At 37.4% G+C, this 14740-nt stretch overlaps 1 pseudogene; it reads right to left on the reverse strand.

Annotated features, from left to right (window-relative positions):
• Positions 1–13436: 13436 nt before the first annotated feature.
• On the reverse strand, positions 13437–14408 carry LOC129529824 (uncharacterized; annotated as a pseudogene).
• Positions 14409–14740: the final 332 nt, after the last annotated feature.

The raw sequence follows: 14740 nt of genomic DNA on the forward strand, positions 1-14740 counted from the left end.
ACGGTGCTTAAGAGTAAGGGTCGGCAGATAGGCTCGTATACAGCAGTGTTCTGGGGAGGGAGAGATGGGGATGTGCAAGAAATAACTCCCTCCCAAGTCTGTTCCTGGGCCTTGGGGTAACCCCTTTTAATCACTGGTGCTGTGCTCATTTTCTCTTAGCTCCAAGGGGAGCCCTGGCAGCCTGCACTCCTCCTCCCTTAAGGGTGGCCAGAGCCAAAGTTTAGGTCACCAGGATTCCTGCAACTCAGGGACCCATTGGTTTTCTGAGCTTAGCAAAGACAAAGCAGGTTGTGGGGTACGTCTGCAGGTGATCTGGTGATATAGTGGGTCAAGGGTGGAGGGTCCTTGTGCAAAGGGATCCCAGTATCTAGCCTGATCAGCTAGTTTTGTCTCAAACCTTCTGCACTCAGATTGCTGGCATGTTCCAGGTGATCAGGACCATGGGGCTCCCTCAGGCAGAAACTGTGACTGGTCAACAAGCTCCACCTTTCCCTGACTGGTCTCGCAGAGGGAGGGACATTTAGCTCCCACACCAGCACATGAATCCACACCTCACTCTTCTCTGTGTTCTAAGACTTGGGGTTCCCCCCAACACTTGAACTCTAGCCAAAAATCTCAGCTCAATAACTGTGGTTGGTGTGCTCAAACCCTAGGGGGTTGAAACTAGTCCTGTGGCTTTGTCCTCTGGCCTCTTGGGGGCAAACACTGGCTGTACCAGGCTGTCGAACTGCTCTCCGGCTGCTGGCAAAACACTCAGACAGAATAGTGGAGGCTGTGCTGTGTGCATTCTCTTGTGGGAGCTGAAAGGCAGCTTGCTTTGTGATGGGCCAGTGAAAAAGGGGGCATGCAGGTAAGTTGTGCCTTGGTGCTGCAGGGAAGGCAGGCTTCCTCTCACCCAGCCAAAAGTCAGGAGGGGCTATGCCCATTCAAAGCAAGATGGAGAACCTTTGGGGATGGGTACTTACGGTCACGTTTTGCTGCAGTTGCCCTGTGTGCCATATAATATTTTGGTTCTGTCCAAGTTTATTCTCTGCCTCTGCCTACTGTTCAGGCAGTTCCCTCTGTCAATTGAAATGTCTATGAGGGTTACAACATCTCTTGTAGCTAGGATTCCAGAGACTCACAGCAGGATTGTGATGTCACAGAGTTCCTTCATTTACCTCTTCCTTAGGGCCTGTTCAGGACCAAGAGCCTGGTCTGGTGACTCTATGTGGACTTCTCAGCTTCCTCCCTGTTTAATCTTGGAGTTATGTTGTGTCTCTGTCAACTTCCAGTGTTTTCTCTAAAAGATCGGTTTGAAGTGTAGTTGTTTACCCAAGATTTTGGTTTCTCTCAGTAAAAGAGGTGCTTTCCAGCTGCATCTAGTTGGCCATCTTGTCCCTTCCATCAAGAAATACTTTAGACAACCTAAATTTATCAATGTTTAATTGAGCAAAACATAATTTATGAATTGGACAGCCTCCCAGACTGGAATATGTTCAGAGAATCGCCAGTGATATCTCATGGTTGAAAAATATTTGCGGATTAAGAAAGTGACATACAAAAACTGAAATTGAGGTCCAGAAACAGCTGGATTGGATACAGCTTGGTGTTTTGCTTATTTCAACACGGGTTGAACAGTTGGTTGCCTTTGACTGGCCAAAACTCAAGGATTGGTACAAGAATAGGTGCAGTCTATTTTTAAACCCGGTTAGATTACAGTTCATTGTGTACACAGAAATCTCTAGGTTGAATTCAAAATAAGGTGGCAGCTTTAGACTAAACTTAACAATTCTAAAGAGTAATCTTGAATACCTTTGTGTCAAAGCACCTCAAATTTGTAGATGACTGCTCTAGAAGAATTATTATTGAGAACAGAAGATATGATTAAGCAAATGTTTATATAGCTCATGTGACATGAAAGATTAAGCTCAGTTTCTGGAAAAAAAGCTGAATATAAAGAGTCTTATGTGAGAAACAATGTAATGAACAGCTTGATAATACATACTGATTAGAGAGTGATGTAGGAGGATGTAAAAGTAATTTTCAAGTTTGAAGACTGAAAACTGAAAAAAGATGGATAACCATTAAAAAAAGAGTTAGGGTTCATTAGATAATGGGCTCAATGTTTTGACATATTGATAGTGAGATCATGATAGAACTTCAAAATGGAAATAGCCAACTATCAAATAGAAATATAAGAACAGTGTTCCAGGCCAGGTGCAGTGGCTCACGCCTGTAATCTCAGCACTTTGGGAGGCTGAGGTGGGCGGATCACGATGTCAGGAGACCGAGACCATCCTGACTAACATGGTGAAACCCCGTCTCTACTAAAAATACAAAACATTTGCCGGGCGTGGTGGCGGGCACCTGTATTCCCAGCTACTCGGGAGGCTGAGGCAGAAGAGTGGTGTGAACCCGGGAGGCAGAGCTTGCAGTAAACTGAGATCGCGCCACTGCAATCCAGCCTAAGTGACAGAGCAAGACTGTCTCAAAAAAAAAACAAAAAAAAAAAAACAAAAAAAAAAAACAGTGTTTGAACTAAGTATACAAACTTCACATAGAAGTGATAATTAAGATAATGAAATTAAAAAATGATCTAAGGAGCAAAGTAAAATTAAATCAAGGGCAAAGCCTTATATTAAGGAGCAGCAGGAAAAAGGAGTTGTTAGAAAAGCAACAATAAGCCTAGTTGAAAAGATGAGAGGAAAAACAAGATAATAAAAGGTCACAAACTATAAAGTTTAAGAGTATTTCAATAAAAAAGGGATCATTAGTCAACTACTGCAGGGAAATAAATTTTAATGACAACTACAAAATTAGTTTTATCATTTGGAAATCATTTCAAAGAATAGTCTTAATAATGAGAAAGAGAAAGACATCAGATTACAATTAAATAAACATCAGATCGAGGTTGCCAAAATAAAGGAAATAATTGTATAAAGTTTTAAAAAATGTTACACAAACAAGAAGCCAGAGGTAGGCAGAACTTGATGTTTAAGGCTGCTTCTTAAGAGCAGGACTAAGAGCGTGGTAGTAAAGTTGATTGTTCCATCCACTGAAATCTCAATAACAATTTGGAAATAGTTGGTCCTGAGGAGATTACTCAGACAGAAGGATCTCAATTGTAAGAGATTTAAGGAGTGGTCAGCCCTTCTTTAGAATCTTTTTTTTTTTTTTTTCAGGAAAATAAAAAGATTAAATCCTGAGTCCCCAGCCCAGCCCCAAGACTGAACTACTGAGCAATTCTCCAGCTCCAGTGAAGATAGGGTATAAGTAAGTAAAAAAAAAACAAAAAACAAAAAACAAAAAACAAAAAACAGCAGGGTGACCAGTAGGTGAACAAGAGATGTGGCAAGACTCTAGTCCTGGAATAAAAACTAGACAGAAAGAATAACCTGTCAAAATTAAGAAATATAAACTAAGACAAAAACCCGCATCTGGTGAATGAAATGTTAGGGCTCAGAAGTCAATACTCCAAAATATGGTACATTGACATTCTGAAGAAACTTCGATGTCTCTATGATTTTCTTCCCCCACATACTCTCTCTCCCAAATCCTTCAGATTTTTTTTTTCTTAAGATCCAGATCCACCAAGGAGAACATTTTTTTTTCCTTCTCTATAAAGCCAAGAGTATAATCACATCTTAACAAACCCTTTCACAAGATAATTACAAGTTATTTGTTCCCTGATCTAATTATTCTTCCTAGTGATCCCCTTAACAGATTCTCTTCTCCCACCTCTCATAACCTTTTTTGCCAGGATGGTATATAAGTTCCTGAACTCCACTGGAGAGTGGGAAATCACTCTGTGATGCTCCCCATCTGCACAATAAATGTGAATGCCTTTTCTCCTATTAATCTACCTTATGTCAGTGATTTTCAGCAAACATTCAGAGAGCAAGAGGAAAGTCTCTCTTGGCCTCTATGAAACTAACGTGCAGATGCACAATATATCTGTGAATCCAGGGAAGCACATTCTGAAGGGTCTCTCTCCAGTGAAGCAGATTCTAGACTGTCTGGCAGCAAGATTTTTGGGGGAACTCAATATATAGCTATTACTACCCATGTCACTAGAATTAGAGCTACAGTCTTTGATGTAATGTATATATCATTTTGGATCAGCTAAGGACCAAGTTTTCAACTCATAGCTGTCCAGGTGGAAACAGCTGGCAAGGCAGAGGCTGAGAAATCAAGGCATGTCTTGACAGATGGGGTAAAGTTTTTATTTTGTTTTCCCAAAGATAATTAGAACATATGTATAACAGAAATGAAAAAAAAAAAAAAAACAGTTGAGTAGAAGACATTAAATATGTAAGAGAAAGGACAAAATTTGTGGAGGGAAGTAATGAATTGAGTTGAGAAAATAAGCTGGTAGTTTCTTTTTCCTTAACAGAATAAAAGTTATTTATACAGTGAAGAAATGTTAATGTTTTTAAAATCAGGTACCAGTCTAGGTGCATATTATAGATTGGTAACCAGTAAATACAAGGATATGACTTTATGAAGCTTAAAATCTAGTAGAGGAGACAGAAATATATATGTAATATATATATTACATATATATACACTTAATTATTTATAATGTTACTAAATACTGCCCCAATACTAGCTCAGCACTTTAGCCCTCCATTTTGAACCAAGAGGAAATTATCTAAAGCTAAGTTAATGTAGCTTAATAGAGCAAAGCAAGGCGTTGAAAATGGCTAGATTAGTTTATGTGACTCATAAACATAGATTATATATAGATGGTGATATATATATATATATATATATATATATGGTGATAAGACTTCTGTAGAAAAGAACTGAATGTTGTGAAAAAGAATTTGGAAAGGGGAGAGATTAGACAGCCAATTTAGATCAGGTTGTAAAGGAAGACCAGCTTTAAGAGGTTTCATTGGAGCTAAGATCTTAATAAGTTGGCTGAATAAGGTGCTGACCAGCTGGAAAAGCCTTTCAAGTAGAAATAACAGGAAAATAAAATGCTCAGAAGAGGTAATAAATTTAGCATATGGAGGGTCATAAAGTGGCTGGAGCATATCGTGTGAGGGAGAAAGTAGCAGAAAGTATGGGGGAGTCAGCAAAGGTTCAGATCATGCAGGGTTTTACAGGTTTTAATAAAGAGTTTGAATATTAAATTCTAAGTGTAAAGGGAGAAGACATTGGAGGATTTGAATGAGACAGCGAAATTTTCTAATTTACATTTTTAAAAGATTATTCTCATTTCTGTATGAACAGCATAATTAGGTGGAGAGGGGAACTGGGTGCAAACAAAAACAAAAACAAAAACAAACAAAAAAGATAAGGCTATTTTAATATTCAGCCAAGAGATGGGGGTGGCCTATCCTAGGCTGGTGATGGTGGGGAGAAAGAGAAATGGAGAAGTGGGATATTCTTTGTAAGTAGAAATTTCAAAATTTTGATGGATTAGATGTGTGTGAAGACTGGAAGAAAGATGTCCAAAAAGAAATTAGATTTCTAATTCAGGCATTTGCTTGATGTCTTGATTATGTTAAATAATAGGGTTAAAAAGGAAAACCAATGTAATCAATGTAATCAATGGCAGACAGGAATCAAGTGATAGAAATGACAATTTATTTAATCTACTGATATATGATGAGGTTAAAATTGAGTAGTAGATTAGAATGACCTATGCTTGGGTCGTTTTCTGTTTATCATTATTCAAACATAACTAAAAAATAACGCATATAAAATAGAGGATTCTAGTTTTGGATTTTTGTCATGAATCAAAATTGAAACTGTTGAAACTCAATTGTGTTGAAGTAGGTAGGCAGATTTTAAAATACTATCTACTATAGAAATTCTTAAAATGCAAACCTACTTTATTAAATGGATTTAAACACCATGTTACCTGCCATAAGATTGTTTGGAAAGACTAAATGATTTAATTGGAAGCATCAATTAAAATAAAACATATTACTTTATATGTTAAACACTATTATATATGTACAGAATTTAAGGATTTGACCTAGTTTTTCTCCAGAGGGTCACGTTTTTGTTACAACAAGAACATGTCTCTAAGCACCATCTTTACAATACAAAAGAACCATCTTTTACAAAAATTTTGATTAACTGTGGCATTTCCTTTCTGCTGTGAATAAAGCTGGCTACTGAATAAATTGTGAAGTGCCAAAACCTCACCTTACAAATTTCTCTAATCCATTTAACTTCTTTCTTTCTACACATTTCCTGGGAATTTAATATTCTATTTATCCCTCTGGCTCTTCTTCCTCTATAGCAATTGTGGCATCCTATGCAAGACTTACATCCTCTGCACTCCTATGTTATGAATATTTTCTTTTCTATATGACCCAAAGATGATATAACCAAGCAATTCTACTTCTAGGTATATGCTCAAAAGGTTTACATACTGGTACTCAAAAAATTACTTGTACACAAATACTCATAGTAGCATTATTCAAAATAGACAAAAGTTAAAAACAACCCGAATGTCCATGGGCAGTTAATGAATAAACAAATTGTGATATATATGAAAATATCCAACCATAAAAAGGAATGAAACAGTGATACATTATATAACCTGAAAAACATTTATGCTAAGTGAAATACACCAGACAGAATAGATCACATACTGTATGATTTTATTTACTTCTTCACACCCCTATCAAAACTCATTCACAGATGACATGATTCTATGTATGGAAAATCCCACAGGATCCACCAAAACCTAATAGACCTAATAATGAATTTACCAAAGCTTCTGGGTAAAAACCAACATATAAAAATCAGCTGTCTTTTTATACACTAATAATAAACAATCTGAAAAGGAAATAATGGAAATAATTCCATCTATAATAGTGTCCAAAAAAGTTAAGTATTTAGGAATAAATACAACCAAATATGTGAACAGCGCATACACTGAAAACTACAAAACATTACTTTAATAAACTAAAGAATACATAAATAAATGGAAAGACATTTCATGTTTATGGATTAGAAGACTTATTTTTGTTAAAATGGCAATGCTAACTTCAAGCAATCTATAGACTCAATGCAAACTTAAAAATTCTAAGAGCCTTTCTACAGAAACGGAAAACCCAATTCTTGAATTCATATGAAATTGCAAAGAGCCTTGAATATTAAAACACTCACAAAGTAGAGGAACGAAGTTGAAGGACTATTATTTTCACATTTTATAACTTACTACAAAACTACAGTAATTAAACAGTATGGTCCTAGCATAAGAACAGACATATGCACTGATGGAACAGGATTGAGAGTCCAGGAATAATCACATGTATGTATGGTCAATTGATTTTCAACAAGAATGCCAAGATCATTCAATAGGTAAACAATAGTTTCCTCCAAAAAATGGTGCTGTGACAAATTGATATTCACATACAAAATAATAAAGTTGCAGCTTTATACAAAATTATACAAAAATATATAAATTATGTATATATACATATACAAAAATGTACTTAAAATTTTATCAAAGACTTAATGATAAGAGCTAAACTCTAAAACTCTTAGGAAAAAAAGGGTTTTCTTGACCTTCATGACCTTGGATTTGGCAACGGATTCTGAGATCTGACATCAAGCGTACAACCAACAAAAGAAAAAATAGATAAATTGGAGTTTGTTAAAATTAAAACGTTTTTCATGTTAAAGGACATTATCCAGGAAGAGAAAGACAAGTTACGGAATGGGAGAAAATATTTGCAAATCACATATATGATAAGAATCTAGTAACCAGATTTTATAAAGAACGCCTTCTACTCAATAACAAAATGAAAAACACTCCCATTCAACTCTTAGAAGTCTTTAACAACAACAACAACATGGAAAACAATCTCATACAACCAGCCTATGGACTTGAATTGATGTTCCTCTAAAGATGTGCAAATGACACTTGAAAAGATGCTAAACATTATTAGTCATTAGGTCAATGCAAACCAAAATCACAGTGAGATACCACTTCACTCCCACTTACACGGCAATTTTTAAAAATCAGAAAAATAACTAGCATTGTCAAGGATACGGAGAAATTGCAAGCCTTTTACGTTACTTATGAGAATGTAAAATTGGTCAGTTGTAGAAAATGTTGACAGTTCTGATACAGGAGATAGAAATTATTTAGGCAGATAGTGAGAGCAAAAGATTCTTTGGCAGAACTTCCCTTCTAACAAAAAGCAACCCAAGAAATCATTTTATTTCTAACAAAGAGCAGCCTGAAATACTGAACTGCAAATATAGATAAGGAAGCTCGAAGTTTGCACGGGGAAATGCCAGCAGCTACGCCAATAGAAAAGGGCTACCTGGGGGCCAGGCATGTCCACCCTGGAAGCTCCGTTTTCTTTTTTTTTCGTTAGCACTTGTACAGTAAGAAAGAAATGGGCAACATGGAGCAGCTCAGGTAGAAAACCCACCCGAATAATACAGAGATTCATGCCATATGCAGATGGCAAACCTGGTTCTGTTTTTTCGTGCGCTGTGTAGATCAGACACCATCTCCCCACCAGTTCATCTATAAAAGCTCCTTCATTTCACTGCAGGTCAGCAACCCATTTTTCTGGGACCCCTCTCTATAACAGAAAGCAATTATCTTTCTTTCACCTATCCAATTTCCCCTTTAACTTCACTATTTGTGTGTCCACATCCTTGATATCTGTGGCTGAGACAAGAAACCTCGGGTGTCACCCCAGACAACAAGGCCACTTCATTGTGGGGGATCACCTGAGACCCAAGGTAGATTCATAAAACGAAAGAGTATAGGAGCAGTTCTTTAAAAAGTTAAACATAGAATTACCATATAATCCAGCAATTCCACTTCAAGGTATACACTCAAAAGAATAGAATACTAGCACTAAAAGAAATACTTGCACACAAATATTCATAGTAGCACTAGTCACAATTGACAAAAGCTGGACACACCCAAATGTCTATAAATAGCTTAATGGACAAATAAATGGTGTTATATACATAAAATGGAAAATATTTAGCTATAAAAAGGAATAAAGTACCTATATATGCTATAACCCGAAAAATGTTTTTTGTTAAGACACAAAAGGTCATATATTGTATGATCCAATTTATATATAATTTGTGAATAGGCAAATTCACAGAAATGAAAAGTAGATTGATGGTTTTCAAAGGCTGGGGGAAAGTGAGAGTGGAGAATAACTGCTTACTGAGTGATATTATTTTGGGGTGATGAAATGTTTAGAAGTAGATAGAGGTGATTGCACAACATTGTTAATATAATTAACGGTACTGAATTATTTATTTTTAAACAGCTAATTTTATTGTATGAGAAATTTGCCTCAATTGAAAATAACTGGCTGTGTCTCATTTTTTAAAATCTAACAAATCTGAAGTTTACATTTAATGGCTTAATGTTCTACTCCCTGTTGGATAATATATGCAATCTGATAGAGGGAGGTAATAATGCTTTAACACAAAGAATTGGTTAATGGTGAACATTTCTGGCAGGGCAAGTTAGATAAATATGGGTTATGGAGGTAGTCAAACCTCAATTAATTCAAGTGTAAATGTGTTTTTTCTTACAGAACAATTTTTGTACATTGGTAATAGTGCTACTTCATGATTTTTGCATTTTTATGATTCAAATTTTAAAATCCTAATTATATATATAGTTAAAATGTAGTGCTCAGATGAGGCTTATTGAACAATTAGGGCTTTATTTCTGAAAGCATGTGGTCTTAAGTGCTAGTACTTTTGAATCCCATGTCTTTAGAAATATTATTATGTACACATATTTTTAAATGATTTGTCTTTTGCAGTAGGAGAACACCTAGTGTCACCAGTGGAGACTGTCCAGGTTCTTGGCACCTTGAATAAAGAATTGGACAAACCACACAAAGCAAGGAAGGAATGAAGGGGTTTATTGAAAATAAATGTACACTCCACAGTGTGGGAGCGGGCTCAAGCATAGGGGATCAAGGGCCCCATTACAGTATTTTGGGGAGTTGCAACACCCTGTAGAGGATTCCATTGGTTACTTCGGGTATGCCCTTTGTAAATGGAGAGGATGAAGTAAAGTTACAAAGTCATTTACTTGGGCTACGCGCTATGGAGAGGATATTTCCTGTCATAGCTGAAGTGTGAATCGGCCTTATGTTCCCTGCCTCCAGACCCTATTTTCCTGCCTCATCTGCCCCGAGAGATGTGATCCTCATACATTTTTATGGGAGGCACAGGGACCAATGGTCTTTTTTCTGTAACTGCTTTATGCTGGCTTGAGGCACAGTCCCTACCTACTGGGGATCACAAAACTGTCATTCTGCTGTCTAGTAGAGGTAAGGTAGCTCCTTGATGGCCAGGGGTGGTGTCTTCACTTGGAACTGGCTGGACCCTTTGTTGCATGATCATCTAAAGCTTGACGCTTTCTAGGCGAGAGGAAATGAATTTGGTTAAAAGATTAAATGGGAACTTCATGGGGTGGATACTTCTGCTGTCAGGAATGTTTGTTATAGAGAATTGCAAGAGAAAAAACAAAACCTGGTTTGTTCTAGAATCTATGTGTTTCCTTAAAGTCTTAGCACAAGTCACACCATTTGGTTTGGTTTGGACTGTTGGGGCCTAGTGCATGAGATTACTTCAAAACAATGGCCTCCCAGAATTTTGTTTAAAAAATTCCACCTTTTTGGTTAGGTTCTCACTTAGGTGAGAGTTTAACCAAAACTTAGGGCCTTAGCACCACTTAGTTAACATCATTTTGGGTTTCTGGTTTCAGCACATTAGGTTATGGTGTCCTCATGGTTGCACATTTCTTTCAGCTCCTGTTATTCCAGCTTAAGAGAGACCATACGACATTCTAGAGATGGCTGCATGCAAGCATTTAAAACCTTTGAGATAATACAGCGCACCAGGGAGACTATTATTATGACTACTGGGAGGATAATACCAACAGTTTGGAGTATGCTCCTTACCCAATGTCCCCATAAACCAAACTTCCTAAAATCAAATAGATCAAAGACTGACTTAACTAAGCAGTTTCTTCATTAATCCACTACCACTGAATTTCTATAATTCTCATTTGCTGTATTCCTTTATAGGTCACAAGTGCCAGAAGCTGCACAGATACTTTTCTGTTCAGCCAATCCCATTATAAGTTTCACAATAGAATTTAAAGTCTTGTGAAATTGTAGCCTTTACAGTATTATTTGCTATAGAGCCTATCATGGGGGATACATTTCTAGTTATTGCCTCTTCTACTACAGAAAAAGGAAGTAACAAACGATGCCCTTCTAGAAGAATGAAGCCCTCCTGGCAATGCTCTTTTTAACCCCTGATGTGGGTCAACAGGGGTGAACCAATGCTTTATTTTTGACTGATTATGAGGCAACACATGTACCATTAAAGTTTCGTACCTACGTTGGGTCTTTATCTTTGATTTGTCATAGTATAAGTTTATCCATGTTTAAGGCTGGCTGCAAACCCCTTCACAAATAAAAATATACCCCATAAGTGGCCATAACAGACCCCTTTTTCACTTCTATTCCTCATAGAGGCGGAAGAAAGAAAAAAATATTCAAAGATAAGAGCTTCATGATAGTAGAAGTCTTAATCTGTAAACTTGGGAAAAGCTGTTTACATAAAGGATGCCATCTTTTTCTTGGGAGAAATTTCCCTGGTTAGTTTTATCTTAAGGGTTCCAAAGGGTGCACAGCTCCAAGAATGTGGAGGGACCCTTCTCAATTGCAAGACCATGAACCCAAAGCCCAGGGTCCCAAAGTTTTGTTGTAGTGTGCATAGCAAGGACAGTTTTTTCCTGATGTTTCCAAAATATCCAAACCATAAAAGCTTTCTTTACCTGATGAAAATACACTGTAGCATAATAATCTTCTCTTATAACATCAGCCCTCTTGCATGGGAAAGCTTTTATACAACCAGAAAACATGCATTGAAAGTAACAATTGAATGAAATCCCTTTATAAAATGTTTAAATGGCCTACCAGGTAACCAAGTGTACCTGCAGCTTTAATTGTTTTTCCAGAAATATGGGGCCAAACATTGGTTATAAACTATTCTAGTAATTTGTAAGATACCACACCTATGTATTCAATTTGGATTATTTTATATTTTTCATGATGAATTATGGAACGCAGAACTTTTAATAATAAAAGCTTTAAGGGCTCAGGAAGGACAAGGGGGCCATCCTGGTTCTCCACGAACCCATGCTTAATTAACATTAGACTTATATCCTCTTGAATACCAGTTGTATTTCCAAATTTGGTACATAGCACTGACAAGGAAATTCGGTTATTTCTGTGATTTAAAATAACTTAACATAATAACCATAATTATAATTGACAGTATATATTTAGATATTAGAATTTTAGCAATCTCATACAATTTTGGAACATATATTAGTATTATTCACAAAAATATAACCTAAACAATATTAAGCATCATTTTGACAATCTTGTGTAACTAAACATGTTAAATAATCCTGTTTATCTCCTTTCTGGATGTTTTAAGGGGTCCTCTGATTCATCCTAAAAGCCAGCCACCAAGAAAGACAATTTTGGAACTGAAGTTTGATTTTGGAATTTCAGATTACCATAAATTATTTATTTTGCCAAAACGATGACTTAGGGATTTAAATAAGTAAAAACTTTTTTATAATCTTTAACCCCCCACAAAGAAATCCAAATTCTACTGTTTTTACACATTTTGCATGTAAAGCTGTGTCTAGTAGTGTTAATTGCATGTTACAATGGCAAATTTTAATGTAAATCCTGGTAAGTTGTGTTCTGATAAGGTTTGACTATGTCCAGCACAGCTAGGAATGTGGCCAACTCCACATGTCCCCAGGCCTTACCTAGCTGGAAAGCAGACAAGTTAAACAATTTTCAAAAGCCAAACAAGCAGCTTATGACCTTAACGCATTTAGCAAACCTAACATTTGAACATAATTTAGACCACATGTTTACATTATGAAGACATTTGTATTTTACCAATAATCTTTAAAACTATCTTTATTTCCCAAAGATCACTCAAGTTACATGAACTAAATAAAAGGCATTATATTTTTCACTTTTCTGACAAAATATTTAAGATCTTATTATTAAGCCGATTAATTTAAAACTTTACAGAGGAAATAAACAGTGACTTTTACTTTATGTTAGGCAAAGAGAGAAATATGACTTAAATTTTATCTAGGAGAGTATACTCAACACACTTAAAGTATCAGGAAGCCTAAAATCCAAAAAGTTACTTTAAGGTTAAAAGGCTGGTGTGCTCTATCAATTCCTGTCAGCCCATCAAAGGTAGCCTAGGAATTCCAAATAAACGGAACAAATGATGACTTGCTAGAAATGCATAGGAAACAAAATAACTATTCACAGAAACAAAAGCCTTCCACTAGAAACTAAAACAAAAATGGTTTTTTTATATATGCAAACACAAGCAAAGCCAGAGAAGAATAAACAGTGAACAAATGAAAACTAGAAGTAAACCGTCTGGGAAGTGAGGAGCGCCTCTGCCCGGCCCCCACACCGTGTAGGAAGTGAGGAGGCCTCTGCCCGGGCCACAATGTCTGGGAAGCTAGGAGCGCCTCTGCCCAGCGGCCTCACCATCTGAGAAGTGAGGAGCGCCTCTGCCCAGATGCCCCACCATCTGGGAAGTGAGGAGCCTCTCTGCCCGGCCGCCCCATCGTCTGGAAAGTGAGGAGCCCCTCTGCCCGGCTGCCCCAGTGTCTGGGAAGTGGGGAGCACGTCTGCCTAGCCGTCCCACCATCTGGGAAGTGAGGTGCGCCTCTGCCCGGCCGTCGCCCCGACTGGGACATGAGGAGCGCCTCTGCCTGGATGCCCTACCGTCCGGAAAGTGAGGAGCGCCTCTGTTTGGCTGCCCAACCGTCTGTGAAGTGAGGAGCGCCTCCGCCTGGCTGCCACACCTTCTGGGAAGTGAGGAGCGCCTCTGCCCTGTGGCTGTCCTGCCTGGGAAGTGAGGTGCGCCTCTGCCTGGCGGCTGCACTTGACTAATGCCTCTGCACCACTGCGCCACCATCTGGGAAGTAAGGAGTGCCTCTCCCTGGCCGCCCCACCGTCTGAGAAGTGAGGAGCGCCGTTGCCCGGCCGCTGCTGTGCAACCCTCCAAGTATGAAGTGGCAGTCGTGTGTGATCTTTATGCCCTCCCCAAGTTTGCATTTTTGACATTAAAGTTTACTTTTAAATTAAAAAGACAAAGACAACTAGAAGCAAAAATAAACAGAAAACCAACCCTAAATTTTCCCACTTAATTTACCCTGGAGGCTACAGTGTGACCTAGGGCCAAAAAAACCCCACATAATGAATGTTTTATTCCTGATACACAATTCAATATCCTTAAGCTCACTAATATTATCATACATCTTTTCCAATCAATAAATTTACCTTAGGCACATGCCTGATCAGTACTCCAGTGCCAGCGCTGTCCATGCAACACAATAAACATAGTGTGAAGCAATGCAAGCATGTATGTGAAATTTGGCTCCATATTAAATCCAGCTTCATGCTTAACTATGTAAAAAAGGAATAGCCAAACTGCCGATGCATTTCTTTACAATTCTTCTTATTTAACTTTAATCAAGACTAAGAGCTTTAACTATGAAAATGTTAATTAGCCAAATGTCTTCAATTATCAGGTTTTAAGAAATATTTTATTACTGAAACTTTTTTCACATCTTTCTCCCCTACTTAATGATTCCTTATTGCACTGTTTTATAAATAACCTTTTCAAATCTGTAATTTAAACTAACTTTTAGATAACT

The sequence above is a fragment of the Gorilla gorilla genome, chromosome X (genome assembly GCF_029281585.2).
Source record: "Gorilla gorilla gorilla isolate KB3781 chromosome X, NHGRI_mGorGor1-v2.1_pri, whole genome shotgun sequence".
In the NCBI taxonomy this organism is placed as follows: domain Eukaryota; kingdom Metazoa; phylum Chordata; class Mammalia; order Primates; family Hominidae; genus Gorilla; species Gorilla gorilla.